The following is a 23,128-nucleotide window of genomic DNA, read 5'->3' as shown; positions in this document are numbered from 1 at the left end:
GAGACAGATTTTGGAAGAAGGTCACAGAAGTAGTTTGAGTATTCATCCTGGAGCGACTAAGATGTATCAGGATTTGAAGAAGTTGTTTTGGTGGTCTGGGATGAAGAAGGATATGGCGGAGTTTGTGTATGCTTGTTTGGTGTGTCAGAAGTCTAAGATTGAACATCAGAGACCGTCAGGTTTGATGCAGCCGTTGTTTGTGCCAGAATGGAAGTGGGATAGTATATCGATGGACTTTGTTGGAGCGTTGCCAAAGACTGTTAAGGGTTTTGACTCTATTTGGGTGATTGTTGATCGGTTAACGAAGTCGGCACATTTTGTTCCTATTAAGACCGGTATGTCTGTGGCGAAGTTGGCTGAGATCTACATTGAGCAGATTGTTAGATTGCATGGTGTTCCTTCTAGTATTGTGTCGGATCGGGATCCGAGGTTTACTTCTAAGTTTTGGGAGAGTTTGCAAGACGCTTTGGGAACTAAGTTGAGGTTGAGTTCTGCGTATCATCCTCAGATTGATGGTCAGACGGAGAGGACTATTCAGAGTTTGGAAGATCTGTTGAGAGCTTGTGTGTTGGAGCAAGGTGTCAGTTGGATTGAATGTTTACCGTTGATTGAGTTTACTTACAACAACAGTTTTCATTCTAGTATCGGAATGGCACCGTTTGAGGCTTTGTATGGTCGGAGGTGTAGAACTCCTTTGTGTTGGTATGAGTCAGGAGAGAGTGCTTTGTTAGGACCGGAAGTTGTGCAAGAGACGACCAAGAAGGTTAAGATGATTCAAGAGAAGATGAGAGTGTCACAGAGTAGGCAGAAGAGTTATCATGATAAGAGGAGGAAGGACATCGAGTTTCAGGTTGGTGATCATGTGTTTTTGAGAGTGAATCCTGTAACTGGTGTTGGACGTGCTTTGAAGTGTCGGAAGTTGACTCCTCGTTTTGTTGGACCTTTTGAGATTGTTGAGAAGGTTGGGGTTGTAGCGTATCGGATTGCGTTACCGCCATCTTTGTTGAATCTTCATGATGTGTTTCATGTGTCTCAGTTGAGGAAGTATGTGTATGATGCGTCTCATGTGATTCAAGTGGATGATTTGGAAGTAAGGGATAATTTGACCGTTGAGACTTGGCCGGTTAGGATTGAAGATCGTGAAGTGAAGCGTTTGCGTGGCAAGGAGGTCGTTTTGGTTAAAGTGATTTGGGTTGGACCAACCGGTGAGAGTGCCACTTGGGAATCGGAGAGTAGAGTGAGGGTTGCGTATCCAGAGTTGTTTTCTTCAGGTAATTTTCGAGGGCGAAAATTCTTTTTAGTGGGGGAGAGTTGTAACAGTCCGATTTTCGCTAGTTTTATTTTATTAATTATTTATGTGTGTTGTGTGTGCTATTATGTGATTATTTGCTGTTGTGTGTATTTTTGGTTGGGAATTGTAGTATTCGGTGAAAAAGGGTATTTTAGTCATTTTGGACTTAGGGGCATTTTAGTCATTTTGAGGGCAGTGGCAATTTTGTAATTTTGCAGAAAGTTATTTTTAGTGCTTAGTGAGGGTTTTATTTTACTAATTGCTAGAGGGTGTAGTAATTATTTTATTTACCGTTAAGTGACCGTTAGTGTTATATTTTACCGGTAAGTGAGTAGTGACATTTTGAGTGTTAGAATAGAAATGGGTTAGGCCCATTAAGGTTTAAGAAATAAGCCCAATCACTACTACAAAATTGGGAAAATATAGCGCCTCATAAATAGCGTTTTTAACACTAAAGCGCTATAAATTAAAACACGGAGGTCTTAGCTAGCGCTTTTTTGAAAAAGCGCTATCTATCATTTTAAGTATATATAGCGCTTTGTATTGAAAGCGTCAGTATAGGTTAAATAAAAATAATAGTTATTTAAATAAAAAACATGATTAATCGTATATGGCACTTTTTATGAAAAGCACTATATATAAATCAACCTTAAATAGCGCTTATAGGTTAAAAAAAGCGCTATTGTATGCTTGAGAAAGATAGCGCTTATAGGTTAAAAAAAGCGCCATTTTATTTAACTGATTTAATGTATATTAACTAACAGGTCCCCTGTTCGATCCCCTGCATAGCATATTTCAAATATTTTTTGAATTTTTATGAAAAATGGACTGCATCTTTCAAAAAAAAAATGAAAAATGGATTGCAGTAACAAAGCACACCTTTTTTTTAAAAAAATTTGGTACAAACCTTTTTTAATTCTTTTATCATATATATAACAAACTAAATCTAAACTTTAAAAAAAAAAACAAATCTAAACTTTTTTCCCAAAAAACAAATCCAAACTAAAAAAAACAAATCAAATGTCCTGGTCCCTCTAAATCCTACTTTTCCATAAATCCTACTTTGCAGGTTGCGTTTTTTGTTTTTTTATTTATATTTGAAAAAAAACGCTTTATACACTAACAACAAAGCGTAACTTCTTTTTGTTATATACTCAAAAGTAACAAAGAATCCCAATTTTAATGGAAATCCCTATTTTAATGCATCCTAAAGATAAAATAAAAACTATAACATAATTTTCATGAAGTTTGCGTTTTTTGTTTTTTTATTTATATTTGAAAAAAAAATGCTTTTTTTTTGTTACACAAAAAAAAAGCTTTATACACTAACAACAAAGCGTAACTTCTTTTTGTTATATACTCAAAAGTAACAAAGAATCCCAATTTTAATGGAAATCCCTATTTTAATGCATCCTAAAGATAAAATAAAAACTATAACATAATTTTCATTAAACATATTTTTTAAAGCAATTAATAACATAACCCAAAACTACTTTACTCAAAACTTTCATTAGATGTGTGCAGGCAATTCAGTCCAGAACCACCACCTCTATCGATTCATTCATCACCAACCACCTATATCTATCAATTCATTCATCACCATCACTCGATTCCTTCGATCTATTCCAAAACCATAACCGTCTCTTTCGATTCATTCCAGAACAACCACCTCTATCTCACTCTTAATTGCGGTGCATCATATCGTCGCTGCCGTCGTCCGGTTACATCTTTTTCAATACTCAATTCTTCATCTCAGGTACCATCTTCATTCTTTCCTTACCTCAATTTAACTCAAATATTCTTTAATTTTTTCATATTTTCATCTGGATATTTTAGGTTTTCAAGGTTCAAACTAAATTTAAGACTGCACTGTTAGTGATTAGGATGAATTTGACAATCGAAAATTCAAAATTTTTGTTTGATGAATAATTACTGAAATTTGACAATTGTTTATTAAAGATTTCGGGTTTAATTAAACTCTACACAACCAGTAAGATGAATAATTTTTCTTTTGGTTCAAATATTTTTTTTTTATATATATAAACAATAACACTTTTTGTGTGTGACTAGAATTATTTTCTAATAAACTAATTGAATGATGTGATAATATGATATACACTATGCATATGTCTTTTGTATAACCTACTAATCAATTCCATAATCATCCATCGTGACTTCTACATGGCATACCAAATAAACTAACTTATACAATTACTTATTATTTTATTTTTTGTAGTGTCCTCGCCAAGAAAATGGTATAGATGTCGGGTACTTTGTGATGAGGTTTATGAAAGATATTCTCATTTCAAAACTGAATGAGATTCCAAAGTTGGTATGTTTTTTTTATATTAAAGTATAATATCTATGTATAATTAAGTTTATTAAGTAACATGGTTATTTTTAATGTTATAATATATACAGTACATTGATGGTTTCAAGTGTGTGACATACTCAAAAGATAAACTAATAGAAATCTAAGAAGAATGGTGTCGGTTCATGATCAGCCTAAAAGTTATATGATTTTTTTTTTATAATAAGGTGAGTTTAATGTTTCTAAATATATTTGCTAGAAGTGGTAGTTATTTTAATTTATAATCTTGCTTTAATTTGTACTCATGATCAGTAGTACTTTGAATTTATCTCTAATATAATATAGCGTTATTGCTTAATGGCGTTTTCTGGTATATATTCAGGTGGAGGAGAGTGAACGAAATTTGGAAATGAATGATGATTTGCATGCTTGTTTTGGATAAAAATGTTGAGAAGACCAAGAAGATAGATGAAGACTGCATGATACCATAGAAGATTTTGATCTTTATGTCAACTAATTAGTTGTAACTCTTAGAGATATCCATGTTACCATATTAGAGGCTAAACATTTCTGACTTTTATGCTATATATATACATACATTTTTTATGATATGGTTATGTTTTATTTGATAAATAATAGTCTCAATTATAATGTGCCTAAATTATATACATTTCCCTTTAAATTTCAAACTTTATATATATATATATATATTACTTTAAATTAATAAAAAAACACTATCTGGAAAGGAATTTTTTTTTTTGACAAAAATAAAATAAAATAAGTGCTTTTCCTGGCGCTTTTTTTCCTTTATAAAGCGTTAACTAAACCTATTGTTACATAGCGCTTTTAAAACAAAAACGCTGTTTTTAAACTTGTCTTAGATGACGTTTATTTTTGAAAGCGCTATCTAAGGAGAACCTTTGTTAGCACTTTTTGACATAAAGCGCTATATAAACCCTGCTATAGCTAGCGCTTTATACAGAAAAAAGCGCTATATTACCTTTACCAGCGCCATTTACAATAGCGCTTCAAAAGCGCTACCTAAAGCCAAAAAAAAGCGCTATATAAGCCCATTTTTGTAGTAGTGAATTGAGTAGAGCTAGTATATAAACTCTAGTGTTGGTGAGAATTAGGTTTACAAACATTTTTATTTCATTTCATTTGAGAAGAGAAGAGATAGAGGCTAGAGGGAAGAACAAGGGTTAGAGCTTGAAGAGGGGATTCATCATCTAGGAGCTAAATTGAAGCTTTGGTTAGAGATTCTTGGTGTTAGAGGTAAGAGGGTTAGAATTCAACCATAATTCATAATTTTTCCTTTTTACCCATTTTGTGAAATTGATGAATTGAATTTAAATGTTGTAAATTCGTGCATGATTGTTGTTGTTATGTTTGAGAACATGATTTGTATGATAATTGCATGTTAGTAAGTGGATTAACATGTTTAAATGCATAGTTGTTGGTGCTTTGTGTTCTTGAGCAAAATTGATGAAAAATGAAGTTGTGATGTTGAATTGTGCATGAATTTGTGTTCATTAGTTGTTGATGATGAATGTTGAACTGTTAGAATCGAATTGGTGAAACTGGAATCGTTATTTATAGATTCATAAGGAGATTTGTGGTTATGTTGGTGTTTTGAGAAAATTTCATGATTTTGATGAAATGAGTTATGTTGTTGTTTTTAATGCTTGAATCATGTTTGTTTAAGTGTATTGAACCTGTTTTGACCCATAAACACTTTCTGGAAGTTGATTTGGGAGTTGGGGGTTTGAAAATTGGGATTTTGGGTGAAAATGGGGTGAAAACCCGTAACAGCTGAAGAAATTCGCCAGAATTTCGCTAATAGCGAAACTCTCTGGACTTTTTTCGCTGTTGGCGAAAATTTCGCTAATACCGAAATTGTCTGAAGAATTTCGCTAATAGCTCAGATTTCGCTAATAGCGAAATTGCCAGAAAACAGCTTTTCTGTTTTGTTCGTTTGAGCTTTTGGGGACCAATCTAATACTTCTAAAATGTTTCTTTGAACTTAATTAGCACCTGTTTACACCTTTAATCCTAATGGAACAAGATTTGAGTTGGTTTGGACTTGAATTTATGAAAATCGTCTAACTTTTGTGAAAACGATCCAAACGTCAATTTTTCCAAAAACTCGTTTTCTCCGGAAATTGAAGTGGGATTAGAGTTGTATATTGTTTATATGATTTTTAAAAATGGATGTGATTGGTTCTATCAAGTTTGAACTTGTTTTGCTTTGAAAATGGAAAATTTTGTGAAAAGTGAAAAAGTGAGACGAACTTTGGGTTTTCTTGAATTCGTCGCATTTGGCCGATGAAATGCTTATGTAACCTCTACTGCATATATATATGTGACTTGTGAGAATACATGGCATAGGCAATTGAGCTTGTTTACTTGGTTTTAGTTCATAACCTCTAGTATTTCTAAGTTGTGACTTTTGGAGACGAACTTGGTAGAAAATGATTTTTAGAGTTGATTGTCTTGTTAATCCTTTATGGATAGATTAATATGATTATGAGATGATGTATGAATGGTTGTTGAGTGATGAATATGATGTTTGTGATCATATGTTGTATTTGTTCCTTTATTTGGATTGTAAGGAATTATGTGGAAATGTGGCAACTATATGTTGATTTATGTGGAGATGATTGGTGATGTATATGTGTGTGACAACTATATGTTGTTTGTACTGTGAATGTTGTTGGTGATTGTATATATGTTAAATTGGTGGTGAATTATTGATGTTGCATATATACATGTATTGGTGATGATGAGGTGATTATTGTTTGTGTGAACATATGCATTGTAGTTGAGTCATATGTTCATGCATTCATGACTGATGGTGGTGGATTTTATATCCAAGACTGATGGTGGTGGATTTTATATCCAAGACTGATGGTGGCGGATTTTATATCCAATTGTGGTGAGTACGATGTTTTTGTTGCATCGAAGGTGACGACCTTGAGGTGTTTTGGTACCACATGCATCTAGAGAAGAGTCTAGAACATTGCAAGCATTTGAATAATTGATGAGTTGTGTCATAATTGAATATATGACTAGGTGAATTTGTGTATTGGTGAATTTTGGTGAATGTTGTGATTATGTGGATTGGTGTATATGTACATTGGTGGATTTTGTGGATGGTTGTGAATAATTGATTTATGCTCTAATTGCATGTCTTATTTGTTTGTACTTATACACTTGGTGAATCTATTTGATGATAATTGATTGGATGATAACGATGAGGTGAGAATTGTATATGTATATACATAAGATGTGGTGATTTCTTTGATGATGATGATTGATTGCTTGTAACTTGAAATGATGAATTGTACTTGTTGAGATAAGCATGCTAAATGAGTAATGAGGTAAGTGATGTGATCATTGATTGATGTTGATAAATGATGAGCTTTTGTTGATGACTTGATTAGAGGTTGAATATGCATGCTATGCTATGGTAATAATGTGATAGCTTGAAATGTAAGTGATGGGGGATAATAATGATCATGTGATGCTAGTGTTCTAGGAGGGAGGGTTATGTATATGTGATACGTGTATGATACACTTGTGGAGATGAACTTGGAATGATAATATGCATGTGTTGTGATTACTTATGAATATATGTATGGATTGTTATTCTTGAATATATTCTTTCATTTCCAATGTTCATTATAAATGTTTTTCGTGGATTATGATGATGTAATGCTAACCCTCAGTGGTCTGTGGTGGACCGCCTACCTTTCTGTATGGACGGGTAGACGGCGTGCAGGATGCTTAGTTGTTTGCTTGATGATGCCGAGGAGTGGAGTTCCTCTTTTATATGCAAGTGTCTAGATTAGGGCTCTGATCTAGGGTAGTTCTTGCATGTTGGTTTTTATTTTTGACTTTGTATTTTGGAGTTGTTGAGATATTCTGTTATTGAGATTTGGAGGATACAGTTGTATTTAGTTTGGAGATCCAGATATGTTTATGAATTATATGTTGTTCCGCTGCTATGTTGTGTAACATGATCTTTATGCATGTATGGTTTGTGGTTTATTCGGAGACGTAGCATCTATTTCTAGAATATGGTTGCATATTCGCGTGTTTTAACGCTTAATAGAAATAGGGTGTTACAAGTTGGTATCAGAGCCGTGGTCGGTGTTGTCCAGACCAAAACCCGTTGATTTTCCTGTTTGTATGCGACATGTACGGAAGTACTGTCGGTACTTGTTTTGTTGTTCCGTTCTTTTAGGTGGGTTTGAGCGTAGTGGAGGAGTAGCAGGTTGTTTCAGGTTTGTTGGGTCTGGCAAGGGAAGGTATCTTTGGCTGCGGAGGCTCAGTTGGTTCTGGTTTGTGTTGAGGTTCATGTTGATTTTGAGTTGGATCTTGTGTGTCTTCCGTTGAAGCATATGGATGTAATTTTTGGTATGGATTGGATGTTGACTTTTGGTGTTAACATTAATTGTTTGACCAAGAGTGTAACGTTTTCTAAGCCGGTAGCTGAGGAAGGTGGGAAGTTCTTGACCGCGGAGCAAGTGAAGAAGTCCTTGGATGGCGAAGCTAGTGTGTTCATGATGTTTGTTTCCTTGAAGGAAAGTAGTGAGAAAGGTTTTGGTGATTTGCCGGTAGTGCAAGAGTGTCCAGAAGTTTTTCCGGATGACATTACCGAGTTACCGCCGGAGAGAGAGGTTGAGTTTGCAATTGACTTGGTGCCTGGAACGAGTCCTATTTCGATTGCGCCTTATCGGATGTCTGCATCAGAATTGGGTGAGTTGAAGAAACAGTTGGAAGAGTTGCTCGAGAAACAGTTTATCAGGCCAAGTGTTTCGCCGTGGGGAGCTCCAGTGTCGTTGGTTAAGAAGAAAGATGGAAGCATGAGGTTGTCTGTGGATTATCGGCAGTTGAACAAGGTGACAATCAAGAATCGGTATCCGCTTCCGAGGATTGATGATTTGATGGATCAGTTGGTTGGTGCAGAAGTGTTCAGCAAGATTGATTTGAGATCGGGATATCATCAGATTAGAGTAAAGGCGGAAGATATATCCAAAACTGCATTCAGAACGAGGTATGGACACTATGAGTATTATGTGATGCCATTTGGAGTGTCTAATGCGCCAGGTGTCTTCATGGAGTATATGAATAGAATATTTCATCCTTTTCTGGATCGTTTTGTGGTGGTGTTTATAGATGATATTTTGGTGTATTCCAAGTCGGAGGAAGAGCATGCCGAGCATTTGAGGATTGTGTTGGGAGTCTTGAAGGAGAATAAGTTGTTTGCTAAGTTGTCGAAGTGTGAGTTTTGGTTGCGGGAAGTGAGTTTCCTTGGTCATGTGATTTCTAAAGGTGGTATTGCCGTGGATCCGTCGAAGGTTGAGGCAGTGTTGCGGTGGGAATCACCTAAGTCTGTTTTTGAGGTTAGAAGCTTCCTTGGATTGGCGGGTTATTATCGGAGGTTCATTGAGGGATTCTCTAAGTTGGCGTTGCCATTGACGCAGTTGACCCGGAAAGGACAAGCTTATGTTTGGGATGCTAAGTGTGAAAAGAAATTCCAAGAGTTTGAAGTATTTGTTTGACCAGAAAGAGTTGAATATGAGGCAGAGGAGATGGTTAGAGTATCTTAAGGATTTTGACTTCCAATTGAGCTATCATCCTGGAAAGGCCAATGTTGTTGCAGATGCTTTGAGTAGAAAGTCGTTGCATATGTCTGCTTTAATGGTGAAAGAGTTGGAGTTGATTGAGCAGTTTAGAGACTTGAGTTTGGTTAGTGAGTTGACGCCAGATGGTGTGAGGTTGGGAATGTTGAAGCTGACAAGTAATATTCTAGAGGAGATTAAGAATGGTCAGAAGGAAGATTTGGAACTTGTTGATCGTGTGGTGTTGGTTAATCAAGGTAAGGGTGGAGACTTCAGGTTGGATGAGAACGGTGTTTTGATGTTTCATGATCGTGTTTGTGTGCCAAGTGTTCTTGAGCTTAAGAGACAGATTTTGGAAGAAGGTCACAGAAGTAGTTTGAGTATTCATCCCGGAGCGACTAAGATGTATCAGGATTTGAAGAAGTTGTTTTGGTGGTTTGGGATGAAGAAGGATATTGCGGAGTTTGTGTATGCTTGTTTGGTGTGTCAGAAGTCTAAGATTGAACATCAGAGACCGTCAGGTTTGATGCAGCCGTTGTTTGTGCCAGAATGGAAGTGGGATAGTATATCGATGGACTTTGTTGGAGCGTTGCCAAAGACTGTTAAGGGTTTTGACTCTATTTGGGTGATTGTTGATCGGTTAACGAAGTCGGCACATTTTGTTCCTATTAAGACCGGTATGTCTGTGGCGAAGTTAGCTGAGATCTACATTGAGCAGATTGTTAGATTGCATGGTGTTCCTTCTAGTATTGTGTCGGATCGGGATCCGAGGTTTACTTCTAAGTTTTGGGAGAGTTTGCAAGATGCTTTGGGAACTAAGTTGAGGTTGAGTTCTGCGTATCATCCTCAGACTGATGGTCAGACGGAGAGGACTATTCAGAGTTTGGAAGATCTGTTGAGAGCTTGTGTGTTGGAGCAAGGTGTCAGTTGGATTGAATGTTTACCGTTGATTGAGTTTACTTACAACAACAGTTTTCATTCTAGTATCGGAATGGCACCGTTTGAGGCTTTAGATGGTCGGAGGTGTAGAACTCCTTTGTGTTGGTATGAGTCAGGAGAGAGTGCTTTGTTAGGACCGGAAGTTGTGCAAGAGACGACCAAGAAGGTTAAGATGATTCAAGAGAAGATGAGAGCGTCTCAGAGTAGGCAGAAGAGTTATCATGATAAGAGGAGGAAGGACATCGAGTTTCAGGTTGGTGATCATGTGTTTTTGAGAGTGAATCCTGTAACTGGTGTTGGACGTGCTTTGAAGTGTCGGAAGTTGACTCCTCGTTTTGTTGGACCTTTTGAGATTGTTGAGAAGGTTGGGGTTGTAGCGTATCGGATTGCGTTACCGCCATCTTTGTTGAATCTTCATGATGTGTTTCATGTGTCTCAGTTGAGGAAGTACGTGTATGATGCGTCTCATGTGATTCAAGTGGATGATTTGGAAGTAAGGGATAATTTGACCGTTGAGACTTGGCCGGTTAGGATTGAAGATCGTGAAGTGAAGCGTTTGCGTGGCAAGGAGGTCGTTTTGGTTAAAGTGATTTGGGTTGGACCAACCGGTGAGAGTGCCACTTGGGAATCGGAGAGTAGAGTGAGGGTTGCGTATCCAGAGTTGTTTTCTTCAGGTAATTTTCGAGGGCGAAAATTCTTTTTAGTGGGGGAGAGTTGTAACAGTCCGATTTTCGCTAGTTTTATTTTATTAATTATTTATGTGTGTTGTGTGTGCTATTATGTGATTATTTGCTGTTGTGTGTATTTTTGGTTGGGAATTGTAGTATTCGGTGAAAAAGGGTATTTTAGTCATTTTGGACTTAGGGGCATTTTAGTCATTTTGAGGGCAGTGACAATTTTGTAATTTTGCAGAAAGTTATTTTTAGTGCTTAGTGAGGGTTTTATTTTACTAATTGCTAGAGGGTGTAGTAATTATTTTATTTACCGTTAAGTGACCGTTAGTGTTATATTTTACCGGTAAGTGAGTAGTGACATTTTGAGTGTTAGAATAGAAATGGGTTAGGCCCATTAAGGTTTAAGAAATAAGCCCAATTGAGTAGAGCTAGTATATAAACTCTAGTGTTGGTGAGAATTAGGTTTACAAACATTTTTATTTCATTTCATTTGAGAAGAGAAGAGATAGAGGCTAGAGGGAAGAACAAGGGTTAGAGCTTGAAGAGGGGATTCATCATCTAGGAGCTAAATTGAAGCTTTGGTTAGAGATTCTTGGTGTTAGAGGTAAGAGGGTTAGAATTCAACCATAATTCATAATTTTTCCTTTTTGTCCATTTTGTGAAATTGATGAATTGAATTTAATTGTTGTAAATTCGTGCATGATTGTTGTTGTTATGTTTGAAAACATGATTTGTATGATAATTGCATGTTAGTATGTGGATTAACATGTTTAAATGCATAGTTGTTGGTGCTTTGTGTTCTTGAGCAAAATTGATGAAAAATGAAGTTGTGATGTTGAATTGTGCATGAATTTGTGTTCATTGGTTGTTGATGATGAATGTTGAACTGTTAGAATCGAATTGGTGAAACTGGAATCGTTATTTATAGATTCATAAGGAGATTTGTGGTTATATTGGTGTTTTGAGAAAATTTCATGATTTTGATGAAATGAGTTATGTTGTTGTTTTTAATGCTTGAATCATGTTTGTTTAAGTGTATTGAACCTGTTTTGACCCATAAACACTTTCTGGAAGTTGATTTGGGAGTTGGGGATTTGAAAATTGGGATTTTGGGTGAAAATGGGGTGAAAACCCGTAACAGCTGAAGAAATTCGCCAATATTTCGCTAATAGCGAAACTCTCTGGACTTTTTTCGCTGTTGGCGAAAATTTCGCTAATAGCGAAATTGTCTGAAGAATTTCGCTAATAGCTCAGATTTCGCTAATAGCGAAATTGCCAGAAAACAGCTTTTCTGTTTTGTTCGTTTGAGCTTTTGGGGACCAATCTAATACTTCTAAAATGTTTCTTTGAACTTAATTAGCACCTGTTTACACCTTTAATCCTACTGGAACAAGATTTGAGTTGGTTTGGACTTGAATTTATGAAAATCGTCTAACTTTTGTGAAAACGATCCAAACGTCAATTTTTCCAAAAACTCGTTTTCTCCGGAAATTGAAGTGGGATTAGAGTTGTATATTGTTTATATGATTTTTAAAAATGGATGTGATTGGTTCTATCAGGTTTGAACTTGTTTTGCTTTGAAAATGGAAAATTTTGTGAAAAAGGAAAAAGTGAGACGAACTTTGGGTTTTCTTGAATTCGTCGCATTTGGCCGATGAAATGCTTATGTAACCTCTACTGCATATATATGTGACTTGTGAGAATACATGGCATAGGCAATTGAGCTTGTTTACTTGGTTTTAGTTCATAACCTCTAGTATTTCTAAGTTGTGACTTTTGGAGACGAACTTGGTAGAAAATGATTTTTAGAGTTGATTGTCTTGTTAATCCTTTATGGATAGATTAATATGATTATGAGATGATGTATGAATGGTTGTTGAGTGATGAATATGATGTTTGTGATCATATGTTGTATTTGTTCCTTTATTTGGATTGTAAGGAATTATGTGGAAATGTGGCAACTATATGTTGATTTATGTGGAGATGATTGGTGATGTATATGTGTGTGACAACTATATGTTGTTTGTACTGTGAATGTTGTTGGTGATTGTATATATGTTAAATTGGTGGTGAATTATTGATGTTGCATATATACATGTATTGGTGATGATGAGGTGATTATTGTTTGTGTGAACATATGCATTGTAGTTGAGTCATATGTTCATGCATTCATGACTGATGGTGGTGGATTTTATATCCAAGACTGATGGTGGTGGATTTTATATCCAAGACTGATGGTGGCGGATTTTATATCCAATTGTGGTGAGTACGATGTTTTTGTTGCATCGAAGGTGACGACCTTGAGGTGTTTTGGTACCACATGCATCTAGAGAAGAGTCTAGAACATTGCATGCATTTGAATAATTGATGAGTTGTGTCATAATTGAATATATGACTAGGTGAATTTGTGTATTGGTGAATTTTGGTGAATGTTGTGATTATGTGGATTGGTGTATATGTACATTGGTGGATTTTGTGGATGGTTGTGAATAATTGATTTATGCTCTAATTGCATGTCTTATTTGTTTGTACTTATACACTTGGTGAATCTATTTGATGATAATTGATTGGATGATAACGATGAGGTGAGAATTGTATATGTATATACATAAGATGTGGTGATTTCTTTGATGATGATGATTGATTGCTTGTAACTTGAAATGATGAATTGTACTTGTTGAGATAAGCATGCTAAATGAGTAATGAGGTAAGTGATGTGATCATTGATTGATGTTGATAAATGATGAGCTTTTGTTGATGACTTGATTAGAGGTTGAATATGCATGCTATGCTATGGTAATAATGTGATAGCTTGAAATGTAAGTGATGGGGGATAATAATGATCATGTGATGCTAGTGTTCTAGGAGGGAGGGTTATGTATATGTGATACGTGTATGATACACTTGTGGAGATGAACTTGGAATGATAATATGCATGTGTTGTGATTACTTATGAATATATGTATGGATTGTTATTCTTGAATATATTCTTTCATTTCCAATGTTCATTATAAATGTTTTTCGTGGATTATGATGATGTAATACTAACCCTCAGTGGTCTGTGGTGGACCGCCTACCTTTCTGTATGGACGGGTAGACGGCGTGCAGGATGCTTAGTTGTTTGCTTGATGATGCCGAGGAGTGGAGTTCCTCTTTTATATGCAAGTGTCTAGATTAGGGCTCTGATCTAGGGTAGTTCTTGCATGTTGGTTTTTATTTTTGACTTTGTATTTTGGAGTTGTTGAGATATTCTGTTATTGAGATTTGGAGGATACAGTTGTATTTAGTTTGGAGATCCATATATGTTTATGAATTATATGTTGTTCCGCTGCTATGTTGTGTAACATGATCTTTATGCATGTATGGTTTGTGGTTTATTCGGAGACGTAGCATCTATTTCTAGAATATGGTTGCATATTCGCGTGTTTTAACGCTTAATAGAAATAGGGTGTTACAAGTTGGTATCAGAGCCGTGGTCGGTCTTGTCCAGACCAAAACCCGTTGATTTTCCTGTTTGTATGCGACATGTACGGAAGTACTGTCGGTACTTGTTTTGTTGTTCCGTTCTTTTAGGTGGGTTTGAGCGTAGTGGAGGAGTAGCAGGTTGTTTCAGGTTTGTTGGGTCTGGCAAGGGAAGGTATCTTTGGCTGCGGAGGCTCAGTTGGTTCTGGTTTGTGTTGAGGTTCATGTTGATTTTGAGTTGGATCTTGTGTGTCTTCCGTTGAAGCATATGGACGTAATTTTTGGTATGGATTGGATGTTGACTTTTGGTGTTAACATTAATTGTTTGACCAAGAGTGTAACGTTTTCTAAGCCGGTAGCTGAGGAAGGTGGGAAGTTCTTGACCGCGGAGCAAGTGAAGAAGTCCTTGGATGGCGAAGCTAGTGTGTTCATGATGTTTGCTTCCTTGAAGGAAAGTAGTGAGAAAGGTTTTGGTGATTTGCCGGTAGTGCAAGAGTGTCCAGAAGTTTTTCCGGATGACATTACCGAGTTACCGCCGGAGAGAGAGGTTGAGTTTGCAATTGACTTGGTGCCTGGAACGAGTCCTATTTCGATTGCGCCTTATCGGATGTCTGCATCAGAATTGGGTGAGTTGAAGAAACAGTTGGAAGAGTTGCTCGAGAAACAGTTTATCAGGCCAAGTGTTTCGCCGTGGGGAGCTCCAGTGTCGTTGGTTAAGAAGAAAGATGGAAGCATGAGGTTGTCTGTGGATTATCGGCAGTTGAACAAGGTGACAATCAAGAATCGGTATCCGCTTCCGAGGATTGATGATTTGATGGATCAGTTGGTTGGTGCAGAAGTGTTCAGCAAGATTGATTTGAGATCGGGATATCATCAGATTAGAGTAAAGGCGGAAGATATATCCAAAACTGCATTCAGAACGAGGTATGGACACTATGAGTATTATGTGATGCCATTTGGAGTGTCTAATGCGCCAGGTGTCTTCATGGAGTATATGAATAGAATATTTCATCCTTTTCTGGATCGTTTTGTGGTGGTGTTTATAGATGATATTTTGGTGTATTCCAAGTCGGAGGAAGAGCATGCCGAGCATTTGAGGATTGTGTTGGGAGTCTTGAAGGAGAATAAGTTGTTTGCTAAGTTGTCGAAGTGTGAGTTTTGGTTGCGGGAAGTGAGTTTCCTTGGTCATGTGATTTCTAAAGGTGGTATTGCCGTGGATCCGTCGAAGGTTGAGGCAGTGTTGCGGTGGGAATCACCTAAGTCTGTTTTTGAGGTTAGAAGCTTCCTTGGATTGGCGGGTTATTATCGGAGGTTCATTGAGGGATTCTTTAAGTTGGCGTTGCCATTGACGCAGTTGACCCGGAAAGGACAAGCTTATGTTTGGGATGCTAAGTGTGAAAAGAAATTCCAAGAGTTTGAAGTATTTGTTTGACCAGAAAGAGTTGAATATGAGGCAGAGGAGATGGTTAGAGTATCTTAAGGATTTTGACTTCCAATTGAGCTATCATCCTGGAAAGGCCAATGTTGTTGCTGATGCTTTGAGTAGAAAGTCGTTGCATATGTCTGCTTTAATGGTGAAAGAGTTGGAGTTGATTGAGCAGTTTAGAGACTTGAGTTTGGTTAGTGAGTTGACGCCAGATGGTGTGAGGTTGGGAATGTTGAAGCTGACAAGTAATATTCTAGAGGAGATTAAGAATGGTCAGAAGGAAGATTTGGAACTTGTTGATCGTGTGGTGTTGGTTAATCAAGGTAAGGGTGGAGACTTCAGGTTGGATGAGAACGGTGTTTTGATGTTTCATGATCGTGTTTGTGTGCCAAGTGTTCTTGAGCTTAAGAGACAGATTTTGGAAGAAGGTCACAGAAGTAGTTTGAGTATTCATCCCGGAGCGACTAAGATGTATCAGGATTTGAAGAAGTTGTTTTGGTGGTCTGGGATGAAGAAGGATATTGCGGAGTTTGTGTATGCTTGTTTGGTGTGTCAGAAGTCTAAGATTGAACATCAGAGACCGTCAGGTTTGATGCAGCCGTTGTTTGTGCCAGAATGGAAGTGGGATAGTATATCGATGGACTTTGTTGGAGCGTTGCCAAAGACTGTTAAGGGTTTTGACTCTATTTGGGTGATTGTTGATCGGTTAACGAAGTCGGCACATTTTGTTCCTATTAAGACCGGTATGTCTGTGGCGAAGTTGGCTGAGATCTACATTGAGCAGGTTGTTAGATTGCATGGTGTTCCTTCTAGTATTGTGTCGGATCGGGATCCGAGGTTTACTTCTAAGTTTTGGGAGAGTTTGCAAGATGCTTTGGGAACTAAGTTGAGGTTGAGTTCTGCGTATTGTAACACCCTATTTCCCGTCGATAATTTTAAATAAAAATAATATATAAATTAACAAGGATGTTACATATCTCAACTTTATTCATCAAAGATCTTAAACAATATCATTAAGTAATGTAACATAGAGAAATAAAACATTCAAAGGTCATAATAATTAAACCCATGTTGGTTTTTGTAAGATTCATAAAAAAGAAAGTAGCAATATTCCCATAGTAAAACTCAGAATGAAATAAAGGTTCAATCGTCGTCCCCAACCCCAGTGTTACAGGAATCAGAGCTCGTAGCGACTACATTTTATTCTCAGCTAATAAATAAAGGACTAATAGGAAACATCTTCCGTGTCCACCTTCTAAACGCCCCACGGCTACTCCTCGTCAACCTGAGTGTCTGTACTCAAAGTACAACCACCATACATAAAACAACACAACAAAAGAAGGGGTGAGAAATCCTGCTATAACATAGTATTAAGGAAAAGCACACACATTAAATAATATCGAAGGAAGAAAATCTCCATCATCACTTCACTCTCAACAGTTACTATATATATTCTCTTCAATTCACATATCACACCATCTCATCTTTCCACTCTTAGAAACACCAAGCACAACATCTTCACATAAATGCACATGGACTCCCCTAAAGACCTATATGAACGTGGTACCACTCCTATCTCATCATTTTCCAGAGTTATGTTACTGGATTTTCTCTCATAATTTGCCAGAGGTATGTTACTGGACTTCTCCATCAGTCATGCACTCCATCAGTCTTAGACTCTATATGAATGCATATAAATAAATTCGGCAAGTAATACACATATACACATATTCAAATAAATCACTTATTAATGCAAGACTTCCCCCCTAAAATGCATCATCAAGCTCATCATCATTATAAATTATACATCATCAAGCTCATCATCAAAGCATAATAGACATCATTATTAAATAGTACATCAATACACATCATTAAATAAATCATCAACATCATCAATGAATTTATTCTTCAATAGATAAACTAATAACTAAATTCTAAAAGCCTTATTATTATTCCTAAGAGCCCTATTATTAATTTAACTTAAAAGATTTTCTTCGTTATACTAATAACTAAATTCTAATGTTCACTAAAAGGTCAATAGCTTATTTCTACATATATTAATTTAGTACTTACACATGAATAAATCATATCACACTATCCTTATGTGCTTATCTTCTTCTTATTAAGTTCAGCTTCTAGAGTTCTTATGGTCATACTGTGACGGTCCAAATCTCAACATATACTATTTTTTTTTCTTCTTTTTATTAATGTCTATTCCCAAAATTTTCATACTAGATTAGCATCATTTATTTGCAGCAGAAAATCTACCTAAAAGTTTGAGAAGAACAGTTTTGGACCCTAAATTATTATCACTCCAAGAAGATTGTCATTGTTAATTAATCCTTATTTGAAACAATTATATACAATTAGTTTCTAGTCACCAAATTAACTATAATTGGAACAATTGCATAACTAGTAGGCTGTTCTAAAACATTTACATAGTGCACCGCATATTCAGAAAATGATTAGTGAAGCACCTGAACTAATGTAAGCAAACATAAGCAACACACATGTAATTTGACTCAAACAAAATACACTCATCAGTACCTGCGTGTTCTAACAAAAGGAGGCAACTTGCCAAAACATAGCCAAATTTATAAACAAGGTAAAACTCTTTTTCACAACACATACTTCATCAAAAACAAACATGATTGGTTATGATTACTGAATTCACAATTCACCGTCAAATACTACTCTAGTATTCAATATTGGAAATAACTCTCTTATACAGAAAAACAAATTGAATCAATTTAGCCATACGATTAAACACGTTTTAATCTTGCAAATATGACTATGAACTAATTAAAAGATCTCTAAAAAAACAATTGAAAACAAGAACTCTTTACTACCCTTGTTCATACGGTGCTTATGATGAACATGTAACCTCTCTACAACCCCACGATAGAATATTACACCCTAGAGATGAAGAGATTCTCCCCCTTACCTTAAATTCGTTGGTTGAAACTTCCGGTTTGACTTGTTTGCAAATTAGGGTTCTGTTTTCTCCTCTACTTCTCTCTTTTCCCTTTTTCACGTTCAGCAACAAATGAAAACTGCCTAACCTAATTTCCTTACGTTCTATTTATATTCGGGCCAACACACATATTAAACTCTTCTTCACTAATTACTATCCTTTTACTTTTTCCCTCCCCCACTTATTTAAATCTTACTTTACGCACTCGCAACCCTTTACCTATTTTTGTTTGGAGTTTCTCCCTTCGCCTCGTTTAACTCCTTAAGCCACTCCTCACTCAACATTATTACTCTAATCACTTCTCCCACAATTTCACAATATAAACAACACGTCATTAAACAATATTATCAACCAATTTTCCACTCACTCACTACAGCTAACATAATAATAATAATAATAAACCTAAATTAAAGCAGGGTGTTACAACCCTCCCCCACTTAAAAGATTTTCGTCCTCGAAAATTACCTGAAGGAAATAACTCTGGATAGGATTCCTTCATCTTACTCTCCAGCTCCCATGTTATACTACCTCCAGCAGGTCCCCCCCACGTCACCTTGACTAGGGAAATCTCCTTGCCCCTCAAGTTCTTTACTTCCCTATCTTCGATCCTTAGTGGTAAGGCCTCAACGGTTAGGTTCTCCCTCACTTGCACATCATCCATGTGAATCACGTGAGACGGATCGTGAACATATTTTCGAAGTTGTGACACGTGGAACACGCTATGAAGGTTTGAAAGTGACGGCGGTAAGGCCACTTGATAAGCCACTTCCCCAACTCGCTTTGTAATCTGATAGGGGCCAATGAATCGAGGCGTGAGTTTCTTCGACTTCAACGCACGACCGACACCTGTCGTTGGAGTGACCCTCAAAAATACATGTTCTCCCTCTTGGAACTCCAAAGGTTTCCTCCGTTTGTCATGGTAACTTTTCTGTCTACTCTGGGATGCCTTCATCCTCTCTTGAATTATTTTAATCTTTTCGGTGGTCTGATGTACAATTTCTGGTCCCAACACTGCATTTTCCCCAGATTCATACCAGCATAACGGGGTTCTACACCTCCTCCCATAAAGAGCTTCAAAAGGTGCCATTCCAATGCTAGAATGGAAACTATTATTGTAGGTGAACTCAATCAGCGGCAACCAAGTATCCCAACTTCCTCCTTGGTCTAAAACACAAGCTCTTAATAAATCTTCTAGAGACTGGATTGTCCTTTCTGTTTGTCCATCAGTCTGCGGGTGATATGCTGAACTTAGCCTCAACTTAGTCCCCAAGGCCTTCTGTAGACTCTCCCAAAATCTTGAGGTAAATCGCGGATCTCTGTCAGAAACAATGCTTGTGGGCACACCATGTAGTTTCACTATTTGCTCAACATAAATCTCAGCAAGTTTCTGTAACGGGTAATTCAGTCTTATTGGTATGAAGTGAGCTGATTTACTCAATCGATCCACTACCACCCAAATGGCATCACTCCCTTTCCCCGTCCTTGGTAGATTCGTCACAAAGTCCATAGATATGCTATCCCACTTCCATTCTGGAATACTCAAAGGTTGCATCAATCCGGACGGTTTCTGATGCTCAATTTTTGACTTCTGGCAAACCAGACATGCGTACACAAACTTGGCTACATCCCTCTTCATGCCAGGCCACCAAAATATTTTCTTAAGGTCTTGATACATTTTCGTAGCTCCTGGGTGAATGCTCAACCCACTCTTATGACCCTCTTCTAGGATGCTCCGTTTCAATTCTGGCATATCGGGCACACAAATCCTACCCCTAAAACTCAACACCCCATTCTCATCTAATTTGAAATCTGTTTCCTCCCCTTGATTGATTAGAGTTAACTGATCCACTAGCCTCAAGTCTGCCTTTTGTCCTTCCTTAATCTCTGCTAACACCGGATTCGTCAGCTTTAGCATACCCAACTTCACACTTTTTGGTGTCACTTCACAAACCAAACTAATATCTCTGAATTGTTCTATTAGATCCATCTCCTTAACCATGAGTGCCGACATATGTAAAGATTTCCTACTCAAAGCGTCTGCTACTACATTAGCCCTTCCTGGATGGTAATTTAGCTCGAAATCATAATCTTTTAGGAATTCTAACCACCTCCGTTGCCTCATATTCAATTCTTTTTGGTCGAACAAATATCTCAGGCTCTTATGATCGCTAAACACTTCAAACCTTGACCCATATAGATAGTGTCTCCATACCTTGAGTACAAATACCACTGCTGCCAATTCCAAGTCATGTGTTGGATAGTTCCTTTCATGAACTTTCAATTGTCTCGAAGCATAAGCCACAACCTGTCCGCCTTGCATTAGTACACCCCCTAACCCTCTACTAGAAGCGTCACAGTAACATACAAATGGATTACTCGGGTTTGGCAAAATCAACACTGGTGCCGTCGTCAACCTCTTCTTGAGTTCTTGGAAGTTCTCCTCACACTGAACATCCCACACAAAGGCTGCCCCCTTTCTAGTCAACTGTGTCAAAGGCAACGCTAGCCTCGAAAATCCTTCAATAAATCTTCGATAGTACTCGGCTAATCCCAAGAAACTTCTTATTTCTGTAACAGATTTTGGGGCCTCCCACTGTAACACTGCGTCTACTTTGGATGGATCCACTGATATCCCATCCTTCGAAATTACGTGACCCAAGAAACTTACTTCACGTAGCCAAAACTCACACTTTGACATTTTAGCATATAGTCGCTTTTCCTTCAAAACCTGCAATATAACTCTCAAATGTTCTGCATGTTCTTCTTCCGACTTCGAGTACACTAGTATATCATCTATAAACACTACTACAAAATGGTCCAAATAAGGTTGGAAAATTCTGTTCATGTACTCCATGAATACTCCCGGGGCGTTGGATACTCCAAAAGGCATAACTGAGTATTCATAATGACCGTAACGGGTTCGGAATGCAGTCTTGGGTATATCTTCTGTCTTCACTCGAATCTGATGGTAACCTGACCTCAAATCAATTTTGCTGAACACACAAGCACCAGTCAGTTGATCCATAAGGTCATCAATCCTGGGTAAAGGGTACTTATTCTTAATAGTGACTTTGTTTAACTGACGGTAATCCACACATAATCTCATGCTGCCATCCTTTTTCTTAACTAGCAAAACGGGTGCTCCCCATGGTGACACACTAGGCCTGATGAACTTCTTTTCTAGCAATTCCTCTAATTGTTTCTTTAACTCCCCCAACTCAGAAGCAGACATTCTATAGGGTGCCATCGACACCGGTCTAGTTCCAGGTACTAGTTCTATAGCAAATTCAACTTCCCTTTCTGGTGGTAGATCAGTAATATCGTCCGGAAACACTTCTGGAAAATCGCACACCACCGGTTGACTAGCACCTTGTGATTCACTCTCCAACTTCAATGCAGCAAGTAACATAAACACCTGAGCCCCCTCATCCCTAGCTGCTTCCATCTGCACTGCAGTAACAAATCTAGAATCCCTTTCCTCTTCAGGTTCTGGAAACAGTACGGTCTTAGTGAAACAATTAATATAAACTCGATTAAATTCCAGCCAATTCATTCCCAGAATAACATCTATCTGACTTAAGGTTAAACAAACCAAATCCATCCCAAAATGCTTTCCAAAAATTGTTAAAGGGCAATTCCTACATACTAAAGCAGTGGTTACTGAACCACTAGCTGGGGTGTCTATAATCATCCTACCTGACATCGTCGTCATCTCAAGACTCAACCGCTTCGCACACTCAAGGGAAATAAAGGAGTGTGTAGCCCCTGTATCAATAATGGCAATCAAAGGAACATTATTAATGAAGCAAGTACCTCGTATTAATTTGTCAGAGCTTGGAACATCTTCTCCACTCAAAGCAAATACCTTCCCTCTAGCTTGCTCTTGTTTTGGATTCTGGCAATATGTACTGATATGTCCGGCTTCACCGCACTTGTAACAGACAACCTCTTTCTTGCATTCTATTGCACGATGACCTGTCCCTCTACACTTGAAACACTTTAGCTCGGTACTTTGGCATTCATTTTCACGATGTCCTACTTCCCCACAATTATAGCACCTAGGCGGTGGGCGAACTCCTCCCCCACTAGATTCTGTCACACCATTTCCATTCTTCGGCTTTCCTTTATCAGTATTAAGACTATATGGCTTACCGCGACTCTGGTCTCTTCCTTTCTTCTCACTAACCGCCTTGTAATGGTTAGCCCTTTTATTGCTGTCGTCCTCATAGATTCTGCAAGCAGTTACCAATGAGGAAAATTGGCGAATCTGCCGATACCCAATAAACTGCTTAATCTCGAGACGTAACCCATTCTCAAACTTCAAGCACTTGGAAACCTCCGCGTCCGCTGCATTGATATAGGGACAAAACCTGGACAATTCTTCAAATTTTGCAGCATATTCTGACACTGACATATTCCCTTGC

The 23,128-nt window shown here is 37.4% G+C and overlaps 3 long non-coding RNA genes across 4 annotated transcripts; 2 read left to right on the top strand and 1 right to left on the bottom strand.

Annotated features, from left to right (window-relative positions):
• Positions 1–2,794: 2,794 nt before the first annotated feature.
• LOC146907258 (uncharacterized) lies at positions 2,795–4,211 on the top strand. 2 transcript variants are annotated; one of them, XR_015018235.1, is made up of 4 exons: positions 2,795–3,047; positions 3,528–3,623; positions 3,713–3,829; positions 3,985–4,211. It is a non-coding gene; the product is annotated as an uncharacterized LOC146907258 (long non-coding RNA). The 2 variants fall into 2 exon arrangements; XR_015018236.1 differs by lacking the exon at positions 3,713–3,829 and having other exon boundaries at positions 2,796–3,047.
• Positions 4,212–4,714: 503 nt separating this feature from the next.
• On the top strand, positions 4,715–7,680 carry LOC146907257 (uncharacterized). The gene is made up of 2 exons (XR_015019802.1): positions 4,715–4,877; positions 7,373–7,680. It is a non-coding gene; the product is annotated as an uncharacterized LOC146907257 (long non-coding RNA).
• A 9,019-nt stretch (positions 7,681–16,699) lies between these two features.
• Positions 16,700–18,863, bottom strand: LOC146907256 (uncharacterized). Its single transcript, XR_015019434.1, has 2 exons — positions 18,675–18,863; positions 16,700–17,023 (listed from the first exon to the last, which is right to left on the bottom strand). It is a non-coding gene; the product is annotated as an uncharacterized LOC146907256 (long non-coding RNA).
• Positions 18,864–23,128: the final 4,265 nt, after the last annotated feature.

The sequence above is a fragment of the Medicago sativa genome, chromosome 7, assembly GCF_051527215.1.
Source record: "Medicago sativa cultivar Bolivia chromosome 7, Bolivia_mono, whole genome shotgun sequence".
Taxonomy (NCBI): Eukaryota; Viridiplantae; Streptophyta; class Magnoliopsida; order Fabales; family Fabaceae; genus Medicago; species Medicago sativa.
Note: the sequence above shows the minus strand (reverse complement) of the source record. Positions and strands in the feature narration are given on the sequence as shown.